The sequence below is a fragment of the Scomber japonicus genome, chromosome 3 (assembly GCF_027409825.1).
Source record: "Scomber japonicus isolate fScoJap1 chromosome 3, fScoJap1.pri, whole genome shotgun sequence".
Lineage (NCBI taxonomy): Eukaryota > Metazoa > Chordata > Actinopteri > Scombriformes > Scombridae > Scomber > Scomber japonicus.
The window spans coordinates 12986019-13012504 of NC_070580.1; the positions used below are offsets into that span (position 1 = coordinate 12986019).

At 42.2% G+C, this 26486-nt stretch overlaps 1 protein-coding gene across 1 annotated transcript in view; it reads right to left on the reverse strand.

Annotated features, from left to right (window-relative positions):
- Positions 1–26486, reverse strand: part of celf4 (CUGBP, Elav-like family member 4) — a 95653-nt gene that overhangs the window by 20184 nt on the left and 48983 nt on the right. The gene's annotated exons all lie outside the window — the stretch shown is intronic.

Sequence of the window (26486 nt, forward strand, 5' to 3'; positions counted from 1 at the left end):
GAAAGAGGAGGATGAAAGGGGAGGAGGGAAAGGTCAAGGTTCTGTGTGATGCAGCATCAGTGTTTTGTTAAATGTCATTAAATCTTTTCTTTTGAGTTTGCTGATACAGTCATCATCTTAATGAATCAGCCAGCATTCAGATGATTCACCAAAGGCAAAGCCTTTGAGCACGAGGACACAATGTCATGATGCAAACGCAATTAATACTTGGACCTTCACCCTTTCCTTCGCTTCTCCTCCCTCTCTTTGACAGCCAAGAGAACCCTACTAATGTTTTTAATGTACTGTGATGCATTATTTATCAGACTGGCTGTTGATATGGAAAAAGGAACGAGAGGGTATAAAGAAAATGGGGAATGGATAGAAAAGGGGTGGGTGGGGGGGTGTTAAATGAGTAAAAGAGAAAAAGAAGGATGTGAAATAAAAGTGTTGAATATGAAAGAGTGTGATCATAAGGGGGTTGAAACTATACAGGGGGAGAAAGAAGAGAAACTAATTGAAAACAGTAAAAATAAATAAATAAATAAAGGAGATGTTTGAAAGGAGAGAAATGTGGTGGTAAAAAAAAGGAAGTGGGGGAGGAAAGAGGAGAGACAGGGGGAGGAATGAGAAGAGAGGACATAGGGGGAGATGAGGACATAGATCAGAGTACGGGACAAGGTCAGCCCAATGCTCCCACGGGGCCTATAAGCCTGCATACATATGAGCGCTTTTACCGTGACCCATACAAATGGTCTGGCCTCAATCTGACCTAATTGTGTTCCACCTCCACTGGTTTTATATGCAAGCACTGGTCTTAACCTGCACAGTATACGATGGTGCTGACCCTCTGAGGTATGTTTAATTTTCACAGTTTTCATTTCACTCTGCATTGAGATTTTACTGGAACACTTTTTTTACCCTGGTTATGAGATAAAACTTGAAGCAAATTTTTTAATAAACCTGTAATTCTTGATCTTGTTTAAACATCTCTAATCTAATAAAGCAACTTCACAGGTTCATTTGAAAAAATGTCTTCGTCAATTCATCATTGCTTTTTTGAGCAGCAACGCTCAAAGTGTCCACTCATAAATTTTTACATTCACTTCAAAATAATGTTAAGTGGTCGAACCATTATTTTCTTTTGTCACTGAAAGCTGAGTGGAGTTTCATGGGCTCTCTATCAGTGGTTTCCATTATCCTGGGCCCATAAACTGCTTCAAGGTCAGTTTTATCATCCTGCTCATAATAGGGTGAGTTAGCACCAGCCCACTGGACAACCGATCCCAAAACAGTTGTTAAAACCAGACGCTGACTAGCACGGATAGCTCCCCTAGGATGTCTGTGGTGGTGCTACAGCCGAAGCCAGATGGCAGCATTGAGCAACAGAACCAATACAATCCACAGACTATACAACAAGCTCATTTTAGCCTAACGTCAGCATGAGAGGAAAATAAAAACATCTACACTTACACAAAAAGACACTGAGATGCAGACATACATGCACAAACATGTGCACACACACACACACAGAGACAAGTGTGTAAGCTTATATGACTAGACATGCATGCTTATACACATAAGCCTGGCACACACACAAACATGTAAAATCACAAATAGGCCTATGCATCCAAGCATGCATGGAAACCTACAACGGGATACAAATAAGCAAACACACATACACACACACACAATAGATATGTAAATGTATCCTTGTGAGTCAACATGTGCAGTAAATTGGCTCATCTCTCAGCGTGCACACCTAATACCACGCAAGTAGCTTTCTTTTTTCTCTTCAGCCTTGTAAATGCAGTGGCCTATTCATTCACGCATATGCCTTTAAAAACACATGCACACACGGACACACACACGGACACAGATGGACACACACACACACACACACACGCAAGCACACACACACACACACATACGCACACACACACACACACACACACAGACACGCAGGCTGAGCTCCATTGTTGCTGAAAGTCCACCTCAGCAGCCTTGTGTTAGAGTGGCCTTGGTGTGCCACATGATCGACAGCTCAAAAAGAACTGCAACTACACAAATGCACAGGCACCCACCCACCCACACACACACACACACTTGCTACACTCCTCTGTTGATTATGTAACTCAATGACAGCGCTCTGCTTCAGTGCTGCCATAGATTCCCTGCTAACTAGAAGCTGAGGGAATACATGGTCTGCATGCAGTCTGTGCTGTACCAAACTGGTGAGTCATTCTTCTGAATCAGTCTAGTACGACCTGAACGTCTAGCGAAGCCCACAAGATTAGCTCAAAACAGTGTGGGACTATAGTTTGCTATATTGGATTCTACCTTGAAATGGGACAAAATTGAAGTCCTTGATCTGAGTTTTGCTGCTTACTGTATTGATTCCACCGTGTGCAAACAACAAAAAATGAAGTTACAAAAACAATATTACGATGACAACTGTATGAGATTTCTATCCACGAAATATGTGTAGAATACCTTGTTATGTCAAATGTGCTTCAAATACAGTCTATTACAAGTTGCTCAAGACAGTGCAAGCATCCTCACACTAGACACACACACACACACACACACACACACACACACATGCGCGCACGGACGCACGCACACACACACACACACACACACGCACACAAACAAACTAATGCATGCACGTACAGCTACAGTAGCACACATACTCACAAGGACATAAGAGTGCACAGTAACTCACACTCCCATCATTGTCTGTGAAAAAGAATATTGAAAGTATGCTTTACGAAACTCGGGAGAGGAGGTAGGATTTTCTCATTTTCACCCTCGTCTGGCAGATGTGTCTTTGAGAGAGAGAGAGTGGAGCAGTGCAGGCCAGGTCATTTCATTATCACAGTGAGAAAGCACTCCATGAAACTCTCCCAGGGAAGCAAGCAAGGCTGCCTTCATAATATTCCTCCTCCACTATTGTCAAAACTTGCTCTATTTTACATTCTGCAGCTGAAGGCCTTTTTTCTTTTACATTCCAGTCGCTTTCATTTGGTCTCTGTCCCAATGTTGAATGTTTTTTATGCTCTCTGTTCTTACATATATTTACTGATTCTTTACAGTACTGTATATGATCGCAACGTATCTGAAAAGGAAGCAGGTCTCAGTGTTGAGATGCTCTGCAAGAGCAATACCACTGGGTTTAAGTGTAACCAAATGCGTATTCATGTCAAATGAACCACTGGCACTCGACCTGGACCTGCTTTCCAAAGTATCTCAGCATGCATAACACTCATCTCAGGATGGAAACATGCCAGTGGAAACATTAGCTGAACAAATATGGTTATAACCCTGAGATGCTTTTGGGAAACTGGGCCCTTGTACAGAAGGGGAAAAAAACCCTCAGTTAGAAGATTAGTTGAAAAACCTAGAAACATTTAGCAGCTATGCAATAGATTTCACCAGTAGTCACAAAGAGGACAGTATATTTTAAAATAATTGATTTTACATTAATTCAGAAAAGCATTGCACTCCCACAGAACACCCCACCCCCCCCACATTTCCATCAAAACGCCTACAGAACATGTAAAATCTTCATTTTATTGACTTTTGCAACCTCTTGAGTCACAGAAGTATTTTACAGCATCTTTTACAAAAGGGCACCTCACACCCTTCCACTGTCATTACTGCTGCAGACTGCAGAGAGAAGTGCTATAATGTGACTAATGGAGCTGGAATCAGCTTGTGCGAGGAGGAAAGTTATTTTTCCCATGGCGCGAGATGTGTTCATCACGGAGCCAAATTCAGGTCAGTCAGTCAAATAGCATCGTCTCACCTCCGAGTCAGCGATCCTCTTTGCAAGTGCACAGGCTAATCTAGGTAGCAAATGTTTTTTTCCTGCCAATAAACCACCCGGCAGATAGAGCCAGCGAGGCAGTCGTTGTATATAACATCAAGGTTGGGAATTAACTAGATTTACCCAATGCTAATGGCACACTTGCTCATGTCCTATTCAGTGGTACTGAATAGGACATGAGGTGCAGGTGAAAATATGTTTCTGTGACTGCAGTTCCTCATCTATGTGTGACAAAAATAATTTTTACTCATGAATATCTTAGTTACAACTACACAGAGCAAGTGGAGTGTTTTTTTTGTTCATTAGGTTTAGAATCTTTTTTATTTTATAATGTCACTATTATAGTATGTGTCCTATATGTAGTGATGACTGTCTAAATGACAAAGCCCTATACTTGCTGGCAAAACCAGATTAAGTTAATAAAGTAGTTTAGTTATACACTGTCAAAATACTAATGAAATATTTTAAACTGAAACTACCAAGATTAAAAACAAGCAGAGTAGGACAGTCCCCCACTTGTTTGGCTTCTGAGTTTAATTTATGAGTTAGATGAGCTTCTTGAAATGAAAATTCTCAACTTCTGTAAATGTTAACACAAGTTTTATTTGTCATACGGATAGATAGCTACAACAATGCTGACAATTTAATATTTCTGTTTGATCTGTTTTGTGTAAAACACTGCCTACAACCTTTTATTAATTTTGTGTCTTCTTGTGTAATTTTGGCACTTCAATAATACATCAAGTTTTGTTATTTCAAAAATAATCTTCAAAATATTGCTATTGCTCACTACCCATTTATTGCCTCCCTAACAGATCGTTACTGGACATTTGTCAGAAAAAAAGTCTCTCGCTGACAAACAACAGCTGCTATAGTGTACAAGCCCCAGAAATACCCAGAATACTGTGTAATGTGATGTTAACCCTCAAACCCTGTTTGACAAGAATTTTCAGATTAGCCTGTAGCCATATTGATGTGGATTTGAAAGTTGATGAATGGTTAAACCCCACATGGAATTCCATCAGGTTTCATCTCAACTAACATCTACACATCTCAGTCAGTAGTTTCCCTCTTCCGTTCCCCCGTAGTTCTTCATCCTGACATATGGCCAAACACCAAACCTCTCTTTTGATGTTAAAGTGAAACATATTGCGTAGAGATCAATGTCTGTGTGTGAGGGTGAGAGGACTATAAAGCAAAACATCCCAATCTCTTTCCTTTTGTTGCATTCTTTTTTTTCCTTTATCCCCTTGCAGCTTTACAGACAAACAGAGATGGGCAATCTGTTTCACGTCAGATCAAGGATGAGAAGAGTATTTTCTGACAACGGGACGACCTGGCCCAGTTGTTTGTGCTGGGATTGAGTGGCATGCTGCAGTCCGCCTGAATGGACGGGAGCTAGATAAATACCAAAAAAAACAAAAACAACTCCAGATGAATTATGAATTGGTGCAGACTGTGCTTTCTTTGGATGTTACGCCGCAGCACTGAGGTGGCTAGCAGTACAACAACGTGGACTGCAGTGTGCATTATGAGACATTGGCCCTCATTTATCAATATTTCCTTATGTTCAAAATGTTGCAAGATGATGAAGCACCGCAGCAAACTTACTCTGAGCAATAAACTTACATGCAAAATGTTATAAAGACTTGTTACACACTCATTTCCTGCTGTAATGGCTTTGATGGTGGAGGTTTAAATGATTTCTGCACGTTGTTTGTGTATCAGCATTGATAAGAAAGAAACCCTTACATACCAAACATAGCGCTCAAGGCTGCAAGATGACCAACACAGAAATACAAGCCCACACACTCTCTGACTTTCAGTTTCTCGAGCCTTTCAGATTCGTTCGGTGTTCAGTTTTACTCTTGCAGGAAAAATAACTGCTCTGAACTGACATTTGGTGGCTGATTTATTTAAACGGCGGAAGTAGCGTGTTAAATTACTGCACAGCCTGCATCAAATATCACCCTAAAGCAATGCAAATTCATTATCAGGTGCTTTCCCTATTTTAACCCTGAGATCCCTCTCAGAGTAATATGCGTGAATGAAGGATGCAGTCGCCATCCTTCCTCAGCCTGCTTCTATATGCTGCTGCTCGCTCTGTGGTGCTGCTTGTCCCAGCAGAGTCCGCTGAGATCACTACGTCTCCACAAAGGCAGATGAAAGGGAAACACACAAAGATCACAAAAGGAGGCAAGCCTCTCTGTCTGACCCTCTGATCACTGCTGATTCCTTCATCAACATGGCTTTTACACGCCGCTCATGCATACACAGGGCGTGAAAACGGAAAATGATAGACAGGCATACACACACAGCACACAAATACACCAGAGGAAGGTTCATCTTTAAAGATGGAAGTTCTTGACCTTGGGAACAATATGTGTGTCAAAAAAACTCTCTAATATGTGATTGGAAGATTTAAAAAAAGAAACAAAGTGAGTTTTGTTGTTGAAATTATTTTGTCACACAGATTCCTCCTGGTGTGCTTCCTGAAGACCATTTCTTCCGCACGCTAACTACCTCCGGAAACACCTTCTCCAACTTTCTGAAGATCCGTTGTTGAAAAACTAAATACGAAACACATTTTAAAAGCTGCAAGTTATCACAGATCTCCACTCCTCCTCCACTCCTTTCTCTTTCGCCTGCAGTTGGTTGAAAACAGCAATGCATTTCTCACATCCATTGTTTGATCCATTTCACACCAGCCCACCTCTTCTTTATCTCCTCCTGTTTTCTCCTTCTCTCACTGGCAAGCGGCCTGAATGCTCGCACTAGTGGGACGGCTTTCGAGCAGTTTTGAATGAGAGGTTAAAATGCAAATGTAGTGCTCTTTCTGTTTTCCTTTCTATTCTTGTTCCACATCTTATTATTATTTTTTCCCTTGTTCCTCTTCCTCCCTCTTCCTCTGTACGAACTTGTTGTCGAACCAAGTAAATGAGTGTTAGTGTGAAAACTATTTTTCCACAGCAAGTTAATGCATAAAACAGTGTTTTCCCCCCATTTCCCTCCATCTTTTCAGTGCTCCACCTGGATAAGAATCTATGTAGAATGAGAGTAGACAGGGTTTATGCTTCCTGCGAACACTTTAATAGGAATCGACGGTTGAGAATTCTGTTGTCACACTGTAACTGGATAGAAAAAGCACATCATCTGCACCCCCAAATGATTTTACCCTGTCAAAACCTGTTATAGCTTCACACTTGCCTGTGACATGCACTTACATACACTACAACCTCACACATGCCACAAGTGCAAATGAAACACGCACACACAGATGCATGCACAATCCAAACCAGATGTAGCCTAGTATATATTTACTTATGCGCATATGCACGTTAATGCATGTAGATAAAGATATGTCAGATATTCCATTTTGAATGTGTACAAATGTTTTAGCTTGTTGCTTTGGACACAAAACATCACGGCCGATTCTGAAAAATCCTTTCCGAGCCCTGAACACAGATCGATTATCACATCACAGCTTGATCCATCACAAAAAGAGGCATTGCTAATGGAGGACAATGCTGGGGTGAGAATTAAACACATACACATACACACACACACACACACACACACACACACACACACACACACACACATATACATACGCACACAAACAACACAACCCTTTGCGATAGTTACATAATTAGACATACAGCACCTTGGCAATCAACAACTCTGATGTTGCCATGGGGACTATAGCTTTGACTATAAAAAGAAAGGATCTATATGTGGAGGCGGCTGAGGGCGGAGGTGCGGAGCGAAGCAGCGAGAGAAAGAAAGAGGAGAAGACACGGAGAGCGAAAAAGTGTGAGAAAATTGGTGTGAGAGAAGTGAAGGTGTCGCTGAGGGGCTGAGCAGCTCTCAGTTTTTGTGCGAGCGTGCGTCGGTGTGCATAGTGCACCTGCATGTGTGTGATTAGAAGTGTTCAGTGTGTGCACCTAAGCGTGCATGTGTATGTATGGGTGCTACTGTGTATGTAAGCTTGCAGGGCAGGGGTAAAAAAATCGACAAGGACAAAATGTGATAGAGTTGGTTAGTAAGTGAGAGGAAGAGAAAGAAAAAAGAGAAAGCTAACTAGAGAAAGTGTAAAGGACAATTTTCAGCCTCTCTCTCCCTCTCCCTCTAAGCTTACTGCATTGCCTGGGCTTTGCAGCATATAGTGAAGATTAGACCAGACGAGAAAGCCATAAATTCTACTTTTCTCTTTCCAGAGGTGAACATAAATCATGGCTGGTACTGGCGTGCCATCGCTGGGTTTTTGCTTTTCACTTATCTAATGAAGAAAAAAAGAAAAAAAAAAGAAAAACAAGTTCAAAAGCTGTCATATTCTGAACCGGGCAGACTGCTTTCACTTTTATCCCCCCACAACTTTTGTCCTCTTCTTCAGCCTTCGCTGAGGTACAGAGACGGTGAGTGGGTTTCCCATAATTGCTGCGGGAGTATTCATGAGCTGCATATCGCTGGACTGTGTGTGTGTGTGTGTGTGTGTGTGTGAAGAGAAATAGAAGAAGAGAGTGAGAGCTGACTTGAAAGGCCTGCGCATATGAAAGATACCTTACAGCGTATGCAAATGTAAATATAGACACAAATAGCAGCATGGGCAAACACACCATGAATGCACTCAGTAAGGAGCACCCATGCTTTCTGGCACACACACATAAATACACACTCTCGTCTCATGAGGTTAAGAGGTGAGGAGATGGTGTTGTAATGAGCTGTCACTCACAATAGGTCACAATAGGTCACTAAAATTGGTTATATCAAAAAAAAGCAGCGAGTCACATTTATGAGAAACAAAAATTTAAATGTATATAAAAAAAGAAGTTAGACAGCTACATTTAAAACAAATAAAAGTATGTCCTCAAAAAGTTTGCTAAATTTGAAACAGTATCTTTTTCTCTGCTTTGATATACTTTGTCTTGCACGAGTTGTTGTTTTTAAAAATCTCTATAATGGAGCTGCAGAACGTAAAATATGAAAATGGCAGCATTCATGGGGAAAACTGAACTTTTGGAGAATGATGATGTAGGACCGGCTTAGATACAATATGTGGCTATGTAGAAGTAAAGTTAGGAAGTTGCTGTCTCAAATAAGTCTAAATCAAATCTTAATGTTGTCATTTACCTTTTTTTTTGTCAGGTGACTTTGCAATGATATGATGCCTTAGTGCAGCAGCATCTTAAAGGTAGTATTTGTGAGCCACAATCAAATCACCATTTAATGTTTATTCAGTATATGTCATAATCCAGCAAAGCACTGCATTTACATTCCTTGTAGATGATTTAGTAACATGAAATGCGTATGAAGTAATCCTCCAGATATGTAGATGTAATGCATTGCTGGATGCCGTCACATTCAGTTCCAGTAAAAGTTGGACCAGGTTTTACTTCTTTGCCATACAACCCAACTCTGCATTGGCACAGCGGTTCCATTCAGATGAATGAGGAGGCTGCCTTTTATTTCAGGAAAAGCTAATGTCATTCTGAACATATCTTAGTGTGGAGTTTGAGAGGATATCGAAAGACAGGAGGGACATTACGGAAGAGTGAGAGTGATGCAAACATAAAGAGAGAGTGAGAGGGAAGTAGCGTCAAGGTGTCAAGTATGTCTGTAATGGCCAACTAAAATCCCGCAAAGGCTATTATGCAAAACATAACCTCTATACTCCTCTGCTCTCTCCAAACTCAGCTTTGCCCTGAAATTACAGGAGGGTATGAGGAGATCCAGACAGATAGATGAGAGATGAACATTTCTCTCCTCCACACACGCACACACACACACACACACACAGACGCACGCACACACACACACGCACGCACGCACGCACGCACGCACGCACGCACGCACGCACGCACGCACGCACGCACGCACGCACGCACGCACACACACTAACACACAAATGCACACACCCTCGCCTGCATATTTCCATCAAATAATCACTAATTCCACACTCCCTGGCTGATTAAATATAGAAAAGGCAGGCAGGGAGGAAGACGAGAGAAAGAGATGAGTGTCTGGAACAGAGGAACAGAGCAGATTGAGGAAGAGGAATAAGAGAGGAAGAGGAGGAGGAGCAAGAAGGAAGTGATACAGTCAAATCTGCCTGTTAGGCTCCGCCAAAGAAACAACAGGGAGTTTTTCCAGTAAGAAAGCTCTATTGGCTCCCAGCTAGAGCCCAGGTGGGCGATGTGAATGTTCTCTCACTCCCACACACTTAAGAGTCAAAAATATGCACATGCACGTGATTGAGTACAGTATACATGCACACATGCCAGCATTGATGTTTTCGTGTACCAGCCTGCCCACGCTCACATACCATGTCAACAAGAAAACACATAAAGGGGAAGCGTGTCCTCTTTGTCAAAGACGAAAAGGCCAAAATGTCAATCTATCTCTCATCTTTGTCTTTTATTACTCTCATTCATTCTTATATTCAACCTGATGGCTTCAGCTATTCGGTGGCCTGTGATAATGTCAAATAGCTTGCTACCTCTGCAATGCAATGCAATGCAAAAAAAAAATCCAAAAGGAGACTGGAAATGAAGAAAAATTGAAAGAAAAACACATTTGAACTCCATTAGAATGTAGATAGATGGCATCTCTTTTTTCCCGTTTTGTCTTTTTCTGCCTCTCTTTCTTCATTTATTTCAGTTTTATGTGCCAGCCCCTCTGTATCCTTCCTCCTGCAAATACTGAAACTAAGAGGAGCAGCAGAGTTAAGAAACTAAGTGTGAAAGAGTTTCAAGTAGGGATGTGCATTCTAAATAATTTCAATATTGGAGTACTTGCATTAAATTATTACATAAAAGTTTAACTGCATATGCTTTTGTTTATTTTGTCAAAATACTTCCAAACATCATTCTCATGCCTGGCCACCATTCTGCCTGTAACATTAGATTTTGTAAAGACTGACTGGTAATGCCAATTTTTTTTTACTTAAAGAAATGTTACCTGTGGCTGCATCTATAATTCTTGCTGCTATATTTGGATTTGTGCCAATATTCATTGATAGCAGTTACATCCCTGTGAACAATTGACACAAAGGGTCAATTTATGTTTATATATGGTATAGTAAAACAAAGAAATGCAATTACTCTTAGGTTGAGTACTCATGCACAACCCTACTTTTAAGTAGCAGTAACAGAGCAGCACCAGGTTCGTTCCTGAGGGAAGTAAGGGAGGGGAGGAGAGGGGAATTTGATTTCATTATTAATGGAGGAAAAGTTCCTTCAGATTGAACCTGTAAAGTATCTCCAGCTGCCTTTCCTGGGAGAAGGAGCCTGGGACAGGAAGAAGAGGGGAGTAAAGGACAGAATAAAGAAGTGGAAAGGATTGGGGAGGAAGATGGAAGGGTGACCTTGTACAGGAAATTATTTAGATTCCTATTGGCCATATTCTGGTTTATGTTTTTATTTTATTATCTGTTTTCTTACTTTTGCTTTTTATGCTGTTAAGCCAATGGGTTGCACTGTTTTTGGTCTTTGAGGCCAGTATGAGAGGACACATAACCAGCAAGCTTTAAAGTGTCCGTATGCCACATGGTTTCTCACCAGTGAGTTAATTTAACCATTCGCCCACTGTGCGGCATCATGGGGTTTTGTTTGTTTTCAGCAGAGGAGCTTCTGCTCACATGCCATGCTCCCTTGGTATTAATTTTAGTCCCATGCTTTGATGTAGCCCCATTGTGCAAGAATGGTGCCAAAACACAGGCGTTTTTCATATTTATCTCATCTTGTGAAACAGACCCCCTTTGAATCTAGCACTAAATGACTCAAATTAACTTTTTTTCCCAGACTGAGCTTAACCACATAAAAGTATGTGCATAAATGCACCCAAGATACACTGCAGCAGTTGATCCAACATACCAAACCACTTCAGAGATACATTTGGCCATCATAATGCAACAGTGTAAATCCAGAATGATTTCAAATTCTTATACAACTATATATTATATAGTAACATCATAGTAAGTGAGGTGTTTTGTCTGTTGAATATATTTTATCTTCCCTTTGTGGTTAAAAAGATCTAAGATTGTCAGTAACTTCCACCACTGACATGAACACTGATTGCTTGCCACATATGACATAAGACTTTTGGAATTAATAAAAAGTGGATGCATCATTACAACTCACTACATGTTTGAGTAATTTTGCACTTTCTGTGAAATAAATATGTATTCCTACATTTTCTGTGGGAGAGAGCAGATCGATCCAATGCGGATCACTGAGATGCATTTTAATGAAATGTAGAATAATATCTCTATATCAAGGAGACACACATCACAGCCTACTGCATGCTGTAGTTGTGAGTGCTGAAATCGAGACATACGTCTACAGAGCAATTTAAATGTAACATCTACAGTACGGGACCACTTCAAATTGTCAGACCTCCACCTTTAACATCCCACCACTCTGAAAACTTCCCTCGGGATATCCTGTATGTCAGCGGTAATGTTTTACGTTGTATGAGCTAAAGTTGAAGTGCTTATGCAACTCTGCAGTGGAGCGGCCTTTATTTTCATTACCTGTCAGGATAGGTATTATGTCATTCTCATGACAGCGCTGGCCTCTTTAGGCTGAGTGCATCCATCTGTGTTACTATATATCTGACTGTAATATCTTGCTGGCTGATGGCCAACTGAATCTTGGTCTGCAAGGGTTTCTACTGTATCTCACCGTATCTCTCCTGCTCTCTCCTCTACCCTGTCCACCCCCACGGACCTAAAAATATTCAACATAGTGATAGGAAAGCAGATGCTCCAGCCAACTTTTTACATCCTTTAAAATCTATGAAAAGAACTGACCATTTGTACACTTCCAAGAATTTCTGTGAAGACCAGAATCCAAATCTATAACTAAATGCACAAGTTTGAATTTCGTGTGGTTGCAAAGACATTTAGCAAGAAGAAATCTATAGATATCCAAGTGAATACTCTTATAGAGAGGTGCCTGGGGACGCTGAAGCAGAATGACTGATTTCAGGCGATAGTTTCTCCCCTGCAGAGTTAAGAGGGCCCACTGGCCCTTGGGAGCAGCCTGTCACAACTAGAGAAACTCCTGCTGGGGCCACTCTGTTGAGGTTTTCAGCTGGCTCCCAGGGGGTCCCCACCACCACTTACCCGTTGAAACAAAAATCAATGGCTTAATGATCCAAAACAGGAAATAGAATGAGAAAAAAAGAAAGTCCCTAAAACAACAAAATGTCTTTTGGCAAGGGACATTCTGTCCTGGGCCTTCATTTGTTTGTTTGTGTGTGTGTGTTAAGAGAAATTTGCAGCGATGGTAAGTGACTGTATATGTGTGTGCATACATGCACGCGCAGCTTTGAGAGAGTGAGCTTACCCCAGCTTAGTGGCGCAAAACATATTGATTTATTGATTGCCTGTTTCACCCCCTCGCCATCTCTCTCTCTCCCTCTCTCTCTTTCTCTGCCTGTTATAGAGACTCCAGGGACCTGAGACTGCAGCAGGGACTGAAACAGGGACGTGAGGTTGGGAGAGATGGAAGAGGAGAGAGAGTCCAGAGAAGGAGAGAAAAAGACAGAAAGCGAGGGAGGGGTGTCCCATCTGAGAGTTGATCCAGCAGTCTTTTAACCAAGGCCCCTACATCATTCAGATTTATGAACTAAGGTCACGACCAAATCAAAACCTTGACCTATCTGCGAGGATGCCGATTTATAAGCACCTTGTAGTGGGGAGTGGTGGGGACTTGGCAGGAGCTAGTATTCTTCTCCTTGGCCCTGGCTTCCCTGTGGAGAGAGCTGGATCAGGGCTAGAGGAGAGGCTGGCTGTAATTTGTGATTAGCAGACAGGTTGTGCTTTATGATATACTATCCCCGGCTGGTGTAACTCCCAGTTCAAAAGAATGTCACTGTCCCATACCATATAAAGCATGCTGTCTCACTAAAGCAGGGCAGACTGGAGGAGGTCAAGTTCTGACCCTGTATAGTAGGGCTTTTTCAAGATCTGCTAGGTCACAATGACTGCAGCTGTTAGCATACTATAGCAGGAAACCCTAACAAACTCAGCTGACTTTCCTCAAACAGGCTTTGACAAACCACTAAACATTGCCACAACGTATCATTGACACATAATGACACTTAATCGGAGCTTATCTACAGTTGCTTAAGATGGGAAAACAGCATTGAGTGCACTGTGAAGCTAACAGAAACATGTGTCGCCATTGATTTGTACCCCCTCCAGTTGCTTATGACTCTTGGGGGATGCTTATGACAAGCATCCCCCATGTTAGCACAATGTCCCTTCCTAAACCTAGTTTCTCCATAAATTATGGACAGGATGAAATACGAGTCCCCATTCGACAGCACTTCATTTCCCCCTCCCAGCACAAAGAAACATTTGCAGTTTTTTTTGTTCTCCTCAGAAAAAGAACAAGGGATGCGAAGAAATGAACCAACGTGGATTGCCTCACAGACGTAACAGAAATAGTAAATAACAATGAGGGAATCCGTCAGTAAGCAAAGTCCAAAGTCACAGAGAGATACAGAAAGAGTACAGTAAGTCTTTCCATTTTCCCCTCACTAGTTGCCTCTCGGTTGCCATGACGACTTCTTATCCCGGGGCTGGCGCTGGTCTGCTCCCCCTGGAGGCAGCTGGGAAATCAGGTGGGGGAGGGCCACAGGGACCGAGACCGTTCTATTCTTAAATACACAGCATCAGGCAAATGCAATTACAAACCTGAGGAGGGTTAGAGTCTAATCTAATAAAGTAGAGGTGGTCCACGTGGTGAAAGCCTACCATTCGCCTCAGATGGCATGCCCAGGCACAAAGCGCTGCGGCCCCCCATGGCACTGGCTGACCCCCTGCTATGTGAAGTACTGCAAGAGACTGGATGTATGAATGTTACTGAGCACACAACAAGCGCAGTCATTCTATCTTTAGTTCAAACCCAGTGGAACTGGAACAGTTACTGAGTGATCTGTTGATTGACTGTGAATAAACTCTATAACACTGTCTCTATAGGCTGAGCTCTGTCTTCTCTATATAATCTCCTAAATGTAGAAAATGTATCTCTGACACTTTTTGTCCCTATGGCACTCACGCATACTCCTGAAGACACCGTATTTAATTTTCAAAATATCAAGAGGTTTGAAATGTGAAGCTCCAGAACCACAAGTCACAAATACTGTATGTACAGTATGTCCATTGTTTACACCATCACAGTGTTTTGCCATGTTTTTGAGTCGAACAGAATCTGTCTACTCAGAGGGGTTAAAGAGTCCGATTGAGTCTTGGACGTCAGCTCGTCAGCCGCAGCCAACTCACTCAGATTACAAATGAGAGGATCTGATGATGTAGACTGCGGCCAAATTCCTCTAATTAAAATCACAATGGCTGAAAATGCTGGAACACTGGCTTGTCTTTGCTGAGGGACGCCCACTTTGCCCTTATTAAAGGAAACATAGAGAGGAAAGGTTAATAGCACAGAGCTCTGTGATACAAGTATAGGTATAATCCTATTAAGCACATTATATAATACAGTTGTATAGACAGTGATTTTGTGTATATGTCACATACTGTATGAGACAATGTTACAACTCTGCCATGTGTTTTTCTTTTCTGTTACACCTCCAAAACTGTCGATTACATTTTCTCTGCTTTAAGTAAGTGGTGCAGGAGATTTATGTTCTTCCCATTGCTCGATAAAATCAAAGAGCTGGCGATACTCCCACCTATAGAGAAAGACAACTTTTCTGCAATTCTTCATCCAAGCTACAGTAGTTCAGTGCATGTTCATGTCAGCGGACTGAATGAGAATGAATTATGATGAAAATAAATCATTACAGGGTGTTAAGGTCTAATTGATGAATTATTTGTCTAGTGTTTGATATCCAGAAGGGGTTATAATTGTTATATTAATAGTATCACTAGTATAATTGAAAGTCAAATAATTATTTTTTAGTACTCGTATCAAATGTTTATTGACTGAATAATGTTTTACCACTCAACACTGATCAAGCTTCCTAAATGAATGCATTAATAACATTCCTGGATAATATAAAACACATATAACAAAAGAAGGTACTGATTATATCGGACTACTCAAGTGCACAAGGGACCAGGAAAAAACCCCATCCCATTAACTCACTTTCTCCCTTATTGCTTTCACTTGACTTAAGTGTTATCTATTTTGACCACACAGGATCTCAGCACAGTTTAATGATCGGTCAACTTTGTGTTGAGTTAGGTATTAAGTATTTAGGACAGGATCACAGAAAGATTTAGAAAACGTATGACAAGTGTGGTTAATTACATATTTTACTAGATTCGCAGTCAGTCATGCAGTTGTTTGTAAAAGGTTTAATGTTGTTTTTGACTGTGAAAGTGAAGAAAAGCCAAGTTGAAAGCATTGTTACATCTCTACATACTTGTCTTTATAGATCATTTGTTAAATAAATGAGATGATGAAAGAAGCATGTTCTGGGGGCTGGAAGGAATGCAGACACCTGAAGTTCTTTGTTGATTTCTTATGACCATGCAGCTTTGATGGAACCCATTTCTTCTAGTATCTCATGGACTTTCATTTAGTTTACCTTCATAGATGTGTATTTGGTGTCTGCTTAAGCTATCTCTGTAATAAATTCTATACCTATGTACAGAGTTGAGTCATCGGCATATACAGCAAGTAAAGCACAATCTTATCAACACTGATCTGGTCATTACTGAGGATTATGGAGAAGACTTCCTAAAACTGTCCTGACTGCACAATCTTTAAAAATCAGTTTAGTTTTGCAGCTTTTTAATAGCTTCAACCTTCTTTAGAGAGTACAATCTTTGATGTTTTTCTTTCTTTCTTTTTTAATGGAGGACCCCTTGGGAAAAACAGTTGTTATAGGGCCCCTAATGACACCCCTGGACATACTTTACCTCCTGCCCTCATTTTGTATAGTACCACAGTATATATGTTAGCTTAATTATTTTCCCAAAGACTCAGGGAACAACCAGTACAGCAGAATCTGCCCACAGGTTTGTAAACTAATACAAAAAAAGGTCTTAAAACTGGATTTTGATACATGGCCCATCTACAAGACAGGGTCACAAGATTAGTTCACAATCTACATTAGCTGATATTGTAACTTGGTGTTGTAAACTCCTTTGACAATTTTCAATCTATTAAATTAGGTGCATCTAATTGACACCCATGTGGGCCTTGTTATTAGGTCTTGCTGTTGACAATGTAGCCCTAAAGGGATATGGCCTACTATTGGACTAAATGGATCTACTGGGTATTCATCAGTGCCTAATGTTATAATAAATGAACACAGTCCCAGATCATTATATAACAATAAAAAATACAATATAAAAATAAAATATAAAAATATTGAAAAGTATTTTTAAAAGTGTTTACATGAACACTTCTTATTTTGTTTCAAGTTGTAAATATACATGACAGTGAGGAGTCACTATTAATTAATTGCTGGAATTGACAGAAAAAAGTCTATTTCCTTACATATGGTTATGATTTCTTTGAAAGCAAACCCCTGTTGCTCAAAACATTCCTCCACATCAAAGAGGTCAACTAAAGTGTAGCCTCAAGGAATGAAAAATGCTTCACACAAGGAATTAAATAAACTCTGTGTTGCCTCTGTAGAGGATTGAGAAATGACAAGAGCTGAAAGTTATTTTACTTGCCATTATTATGAGACTCATTTGAACAAGGGAATTTTAATAAAGACTATGAAAACAGCGTAGGGTAGAGCGAGGATAGAGAAAGGGGAACCGGAGGAAAGCACTCACGGGAGAGAGCAAAAAGCAGAGAGAAAGGTGCACAGAGAGCTGAGGCTGACATGAGATGATACATGCATGGTAATAAATGAGAAATAAAGGGAGAAAGGGAAGCACAGAAGAAAAGAGGAACAGTGCTCTTTCCCCCAGATAAAAGAGACTTTCAAGACTCAGCTGAGTTATGCTCAGTTTACTTTGAACACATTTTGACATATAATATTTTAAATTTGACATTTCTTTCTCTGTATTTTTCTTCAATAACAAATGAAAATGAATCAAAGGAGCATGCAAACTCAAAAGACCTGACAAAGGGGAATTTTGAGGTCCCCTATCTGAAGTGTTTAAACAACACACCTCAAGAATAAAATTCTCCAGTGCTCCACAATTTATTCATACTAATAAGGAAGGAAAAAGTAATCCTGTAATCCGAGCCAATCTGCACACAGGAGGCCAAACAGCCAAAGAGCTCCCAACATGTGGGCCAGATGAACCTGCTCTCTTGGAACCTTGCCTGGACAAACAAGAGAGCAAGCTTGTAAGGTCTGTGCATCAACACACCTGACACCAGCCAGGACTCTGCTCTGTAACACATGTAGGCTTTGGCAAGGCATTTTTTTATGCGAGATTGAAGCTTTCCTACTTTTCGGTACACATTTCTCTCTATTTGTATGCTACAAGCAGTGACATTTGTAACAACACAAATAACTAAAAGTCCAAATAACCTTTCTTAACAATATGTTTTCTGGCTCACAACAATTAGATAAGGACATAAAACAATATAATACAGTTGTTTATTTAATGTTCCCCTCCACTCAATAATTTGTTTTTCTTATTCTGACTTTAATTAAATGTTTAAGCACTGTGCAGAATGGTTTACATGCAGGGTTTGACACTAGAAGACTGACACAGCTAGTTGCAACTTACACAAGCGTGATGTGGAAACTTGCAGTCGCCAGTGCACATTCATTTTGTGTCCAGCAGTTAAACTTTTGAAATTAAAAATATTTGCATATTCATAGAATCTAGATTTTTTATGAGAGAGAATGGAAGATATATCATTTTAAGTGTGATGCCCACTAAAGTGCATCACAAATGTGATGATTGTAAATATAATATTGTGTAATGTGTTTAATCAACCTGCTTTCACCATAGGTATATTTTTGTAAACATCAGGAGTTGTGTTTTGTTTCCGTCAGCAGGGGGCAGTGTGGCGCTTCACGGGGCATCCTTTAGCGTCTTTACGACAGTACGTGTTGCTTTACTCTCTCTCTCTTTCTGCTGAGCGAGACTAAGGAAACAGACGTGAAGTGCCCTGTCTCAAATTATTTCTTCTGTTTAACAGGTTGGTGAAATAACAAATTAAGTTATCTAACTGGGGATCGGTATGTTAACATGTTGCTGAATGTATGAATACTCAGGAAAGGCGTTGCTGTGTTAAAATATGAATGTATTGGGAAGGCTAATGTCGTAGCATGTCTAGCTGTTAGCGGTAGCAGGTTGTGTGTAACGGGCACCGCTCTGCTTTTATCAAAGGCACGTCCATGTTAGGTTTAGTTCTGGCTCCTTGTACATTTCTCCAGAGTTATGATGCTGTTAAAAATGTGTAAATGTGTGTTAAGATAAGGTATATATGTTACAAACAAGACTAAAGACAGTAATTTCATGTATTATTAAAAGTGAAAAGATAGGGTTAAAAACTGTCATTTTATATGCTTTGTAGAGTTAAAAATTCATTTAAAGAAAAACCTGTCAGCTCATGCGTTTTTGAGAAGAGTAAAAAAGGACTTAAGTGGAAGTAAATCTATCCTAATGGTAACAATAGTTACTTAACTCTGGTTTGTGAAATCAGTTTAATTAATAATTCAGTGAATAGACTGAAATGGTTGTATTATCAATGGTAATTAAACCAAGACAGTAAAAACAGCAAATATGCTGTGTAGTGATGTAGTAAAACTACAAAGTGGAAATGTTGAACTTGTATTTTGGCCATGTGAAACAGTGATGAATGAAAGATGTATTGAATATGTGTGAAGAGGGGTTTATATTGTATAGTGTTTGTAAATAAACTCTCTCTCTCTTTCTGCTGAGCGAGACTAAGGAAACAGACGTGAAGTGCCCTGTCTCAAATTATTTCTTCTGTTTAACAGAATTTAAGCTGTTTTCCATGGTACCAGCCGGTACCTGCAACAGTTTATTGGGGGCTCGTCCGGGATCACTCCAACCTTATGGGCGGAAGCTGATCCAGTGAAACAACAACCTCGGACCTAAAGTGGCCAGCGAGCTACAGCCGGAGTAAATATCCTCGGATATCAACGCTCCTCTCAACTGATGAAGAAACACCCTTCAGTTTGCCAAATTGCTGCGCCTGATGGAGAAGTTAAGTGCATCACCTATGAGGAATAAAGAGTAATGACTGTGCTGTCCTGAAACCACCACTCATCGAGGCTAGAGAGAGAATTGCGATCCTGGACTCTGTGACCAATTGCGAGGAAATACTGAAGCAGCTATGGCGGATGGTGAGAGGAAGAGTTTGGTGTGGGACATCAAAAAGACCCTGCTCACTCTCTCTGCAAATGAACTGTTCCAGATTGCCAAGTCGGTGGGTCGGGTGCCAGGGATGGATGAATCTAGTCTCGAGTCCACCGATGAAGAAGGTTGTTTTGAGTACATTAACAGTTTCATGACCTGTAAGCATTTGCTTGAGTTAGAGGATCTAGGGATGGCACATCTATTAGACTTAAAAGATGTAATTGATAGAGTCATTCAGGGTCGTGTTTCTGATTCACAAGTACATGTAGCAGATGATGTATTACATGAGTCACCTTCAAACCTCCAGGTTGATGATACCAGTGTTGATGCAAGTCATGCTAACGCTAATGATAATCCAGCTATCACTAGTGATAATGATGCTACCAATGTTGATAATGCTAGTACAACCCACAATACAGTCACCACAGCTACTGACACACATGACACAGAACTGCAGAAAATGCTTACTAGTTTTGAAGAGCTGAGTAAGAAAATTATGCAGTACAAACTCACACCCACTCCACAGTCTGGACCTCAGTCACCTGTGAAGGCACGACCCAGGTTGCAGATGAATAATGCAGCAAGCACCCAAAGAGTAAGTGAACAGTCCACGCCTGTAACACATGACAAGCTGGTCTCCTTAAAGGAACTGTCTTACCTGCATCGTAGAGAACTGAAAATCCAGGGGGGTCAGATTGGAGACCAGGGGTCAGACCTCAGTTACAACAGTGTTTGCCGTCAGATGGAAGAAGGGTTAAAGGAGCAGTTCAGTGATGCAGAAGTGGTAAGAGCTGTACTCAGAGTCATCAAACCAGGGACTTTCAAAGACATGTTGATGAATAAGGATGACCTGAGTGTAGAGGAACTAAAAGCCTTTCTCCATTCTCATTTGGGTGAACAAAGCAACACTGAACTATTTCAAGAGCTCATGTGTACTAAACAAAAAGACAATGAGACACCACAACAGTTCCTATACAGGGTCATTGGACTTAAACAAAAGATCATGTTGGCCTCCAAACATGCCGACACAGATGTGAAGTACAGTGCAAGCACAGTGCAAGATGTGTTTCTCCATACTGTGTATCAAGGCCTAGGTCACAAACATGATGATGTCCGCCGAGAGCTGAAGCCACTGCTTGGGGACACTAGAGTATCGGATGAGGTTATTCTAAAACAAATGAAGAAAGTAATGAGTGATGAAAGTGAAAGACAGCGACGGCTAGGGCCAGCCACCCGCCAAAGACTCACAAACGTACACAGTGCTCAGTCTGAAGTTAACGCTGTTCAGTGCCCTACAGGAAAGGAGGAGAAGAAAGCAAAAACAGACATGATCCAGCAGTTAACTGAAAAAGTGGAGCAACTCACAAATATGGTTGAACTCATGAAACAGTCAATACAGAGACAAACGGCAGAACAGGTCAGTCACTCCGGCAAAGGCAGAGGGGATCGCAGGAGGGAGAGACCATATGGCTGTGACAAATGTGTTGAACAAAATCGACCGGATTGTCCTCACTGTTTCCACTGTGGTGAGGAAGGCCACAGAGCAGTGGGCTGTCTGAAGAAGCCGACCCGTCAGGGAAACTGGAGCCGGTCTCTGCCGAGGGACAAACAGTGACCGGGTCTCCGCTACTGTCCCAACCTGGCTTGAGTTCTACTGACCAGCCTGAAAAAGAAAGAGTGACAAAACATAACACTCACCCAAAAGACAAAGTAACAGAAAATCAAAGACAGCAACAACCAACCAATATAGCCACTCCATCCACTAATAACTTACCTCACAGCAAGAGCGAACGCGTAGCCAAACTCATTGGTAGAAGAGCCCTCACCCATTGTAACCTAAATGGTTTAGCAGTCAGTGCTCTGCTAGACACTGGGGCCCAAGTAAGCATGATTGACAGAGACTGGAAAAGCAAATACTTGCCTGGCACTCCTGCTAGACCACTCAGCGACATTATGGGTGATGAAGAAGAGTTAAAGGTTTATGCTGTGAATGGTGATATTCTTCCGTTTGATGGCTGGGTTGCCCTTACAGTCAATTTGCTGGGGAATGAGGATCCTAACTTGTCAATAACTGTGCCGTTTCTTGTAAGCAGCCTTGCCCTGGAGAGACCACTGCTGGGTTTCAACGTGCTGGAAGAGATGATTCAAGAACAACCTGAAAAGCTGATACCAGCCCTCATCGTTCTACTCTGCAACGCCATGGTGATACCAACAGAAAAGGCAGAGCTTCTGGTGAGCTTCATTCAGGCTGACAAACCCTCGGTGCAGTGCGGGCGTCTACGGACAGGCAGACAGGACACAGTCATTCCAGCAGGTCAGGTGATCTGGGTCAAGTGCCAAGTCCCTCCCAATATGGACTCATCTGACACAGTCTTCCTGTTTGAGCCTGATGACAACAATGTGCAACTGACAGAACTGGATGTTGGTGAAGGTCTGTTGGAGGTCCAAAATCCAAGGAAACCTTATGTTGCAGTACCTGTGGGCAACAACACAAAGCATGCAATCACTCTACCAAGGAAGACGGCACTTGGTAGCATCCATGGTGTTGAAAAACTGATTGCAACCGACCCACCTGAATCACCTAAACCCACAGTGACTGTTAATAGTGCGGGACCAAAGTCTGCTGACACCAGTCCATCTCCATGGCAACCTCCTATCGACCTTAGCCACCTTGATGAGGAACAAAGGGCAAAGGTCAACAAACTACTGTGTGAAGAAGCGGGAGCTTTCGCACGTGACAGTGACGATATTGGATGCATACCAAGTCTGCAGATGTCAATTACCCTTACAGATGAAATCCCTGTACAGAGAGCGTACTCAGCAATCCCAAAGCCACTGTTCAAAGAAGTCAAGGAGTACGTGCAGGAGCTGCTGATGAAAGGCTGGATTGTTAAATCCAAGTCCCCATATGCCGCTCCAGTTGTCTGTGTCAGAAAAAAAGATGGCAGCCTGCGCCTATGCATCGATTATCGTCTCCTGAATAAAAAGACGGTCCCTGATCGACACCCGCTACCCCGGATACAAGACCTGACAGACACACTTGGTGGCAACGCCTGGTTCAGTATCCTTGACCAGGGGAAAGCGTACCATCAAGGCTTCATCGCTGAGGGGTCACGCCACTGCACTGCCTTCATTACTCCATGGGGTCTCTACGAATGGGTTCGTATTCCATTCGGACTCTCAAATGCCCCCGCAGCATTTCAGCGGAGTATGGAGGAGATGCTAGGCCCACTAAGAGATGAATGCTGCCTCCCATATCTTGATGACGTGCTCTGCTATGCAAAAACATTTGATGAACATCTTGAGACCCTCCGCAAATGTCTCCAGGCTCTTCAGCTTCATGGAGTAAAGTTGAGACCTGAGAAATGTGAGCTTTTCAGACAGGAAGTCAGGTATGTGGGCCGCCTTGTGTCAGCCGACGGAGTCAGGATAGACCCACGGGATCTTGAAGCGGTCCGAACTCTGACATGCAAGACACCGCAGACAGTCGGTGAAGTGAGGAAACTGGCTGGGTTCCTGGGGTATTACCGCTCATATATCCAGGATTTTTCCCGGATCGCCAAACCAATCTATGAGCTGCTCCAAACTAAGCCAGGGAAAGCCCAGATTCCAATGCGTGGGAGAACCACCAAACGCCCACAACTGTCTTCCCGAGAACCGGTTGACTGGACCACTGAACATCAGGAAGCCCTAGAGCAACTGGTCACCTTCCTCACAAACCCACCTGTCTTGGCGTATCCTGATTTTAACCAACCGTTTACAGTACATACTGACGCCTCAGACCAGGGCCTAGGGGCTGTCCTTTATCAGCGCCAGAACGGAAAACTGAGAGTTGTCGGCTATGGCTCGAGAACATTGACACCGGCCGAACGCAACTACCATCTGCACAGTGGAAAACTGGAGTTTCTCGCATTGAAATGGGCTGTGTGTGAAAAATTCCGAGACTACTTGTACTACGCCCCCCATTTCACTGTTTACACGGATAACAACCCGCTGACCTATGTCATGAGTACAGCAAAGCTCAACGCTGTCGGTCATCGGTGGGTTGGGGAACTTGCAGATTTCCGGTTTGACATCAGATATAGGCCTGGAAAGTCAAATGTGGATGCAGACACATTGTCCCGCCTCCCTTTGGACATGGAAAAGTATGAGATGGCATGCACAGAGGAGCTCTCAAATGAGGCAGTGCGTACAACATGGGATGGGAGTCAGGTAGCAGAGCAGAAGGATGTGGCTTGGGTTGCTGCACTCAACATGCGTTCCTCAGACTTCCACCTGCAGTCTCATTCTCACTTGCCAACAATCAGTCATGACGATCTTGTGAGTGCTCAAAAAGAGGATCAAGCAATAGGCAAGATTGTTGAGTTAAAGGAGTCAAACACAAAACTGACAGATGACATCCGCAAAACTGTAAATGGAGACGCCAGAAAGCTGCTGCACGAGTGGAGTAGATTGTACTTTGAAGATGGCCTCCTTTACAGACGGACCAATCAGCGAAGACAGTTAGTCCTCCCTCTGAAACACAGACTAATAGCTCTGAAGCACTTACATGATGAGATGGGCCATGTCGGCACAGAAAGAGTGCTCCACCTTGCTAGGGAGAGGTTCTACTGGCCCTTTATGGCTAGAGAAATTGAGGACTATGTCACCCGCAAATGTCCCTGTATCAAATCTAAGAAGCCCACAACACACGTCCGAGCTCCTATGAGTAGCATCACATCCAATTTTCCATTAGAGCTTGTGTGTATTGACTATTTGCATTTGGAAACCAGTTGTGGAGGATATGAGTACATTCTAGTGCTGATTGATCACTTCACTAGATTTGCCCAGGCATACCCCACAAAGAACAAGAGTGGTAAAACAGCTGCCGAACGCATTTTCAATGACTTCATACCCCGGTTCGGATATCCATCCAAACTACATCATGACCAGGGTCGTGAATTTGAGAACAACCTGTTTCAAACATTGCAGCAACTGTCTGGAGTTGGCCACTCGCGAACGTCGCCCTACCATCCACAAAGTAACCCGGCTGAGCGGCTAAACCGCACCATCCTGCAGATGTTGAGGACATTGACTGAAAGTGAGAAACTGCGGTGGAAGGATCACCTCCCGCATGTTATCCACGCATATAACTGTACCAGACATGAATCAACTGGCTACTCACCATTTTTCCTCCTCTACGGCCGTCATCCACATCTTCCAGTTGACCTGCTGTTCGGGTTAGTTGGAGAAAAGGGACAGTACTCACCTAGAGGATTTGCAGAAAAATGGGCTGACAAGATGTCAGAAGCATACCGGATTGCCAGTGAAAATAGCAGAAAATCCAGTGCGAGAGGTAAAGCGACATATGACAAGGGAGCAAGAGGAGTTGCACTTCATCCTGGGGACAGAGTTCTGGTTCGGAACCTCAGTCAACGTGGAGGACCAGGAAAATTAAGGTCATACTGGGAGAAGGCTATTTACATAGTCAAAAGTCAAGTTGCTGAAAGCCCAGTGTACGTTGTCTGTCCTGAAACTGGAGACAAACAGAAAAGCAGGACACTGCATCGCAATCTCCTATTGCTGGTGAATGATTTGCCTGTCGATGTCACTCCACCTGATGCTAGACTGATCCCAGGGAAGAAAACCAATCACAGACAAAAACAAGACAGAATGGCAGACACTCAAAGACAAGCAGACGCGAGTGACAGTGAAGATGATTCAGATGATGACTATGGCTCAGGATACTGGTTAAGGATACCTGTAGGAAGGACAGAGGAAAGACCTGTTATTCTGCACTCAGAGAATCCTAGCCAAGAATCAGCACCTGTAAGGACAGAAAGTCATACTGTACCGGAATTCCCTTCAAATCCTGCTGAGGTGAGACAAGATGTTGCTGAAAACCTACCTGTACTCATCGGACCTGTGGAAAGAGATGTAAACAATGGTCACCAAGACTCTGACTCAGGAGCTCGACCTTTGACCCCTCCTGCAGAACACGCTCACTCAGAGGTTAGAAGGTCTGCTCGTGACAGAAAGCCACGCCAGTTTCTCACATATGAGGCTTTAGGTGAACCATCGGTACAGTCACATGCCACAGTTCACTCAGTAACTGGACACACCACACCATACTCACCTCCACCATCACTCATGTCATACATTCCACCTATTTGTATGCCGTACTCACATCCTATTCTTTACACCCAGACACCATACATGCCATATACTTACCAAACACCAGCCACATACATTCCAGCCACAATGTTTGTTTGTTAATAGATATTTGAGAACCTAGGAGGTTAAGAGTTAAAAGTATAAGAAAAGTTTGACGTAAAGATTTTGGGAAATGTCAGGAGCCATTTTCTTTTGTCAGGGAGTGTGTGATGCCCACTAAAGTGCATCACAAATGTGATGATTGTA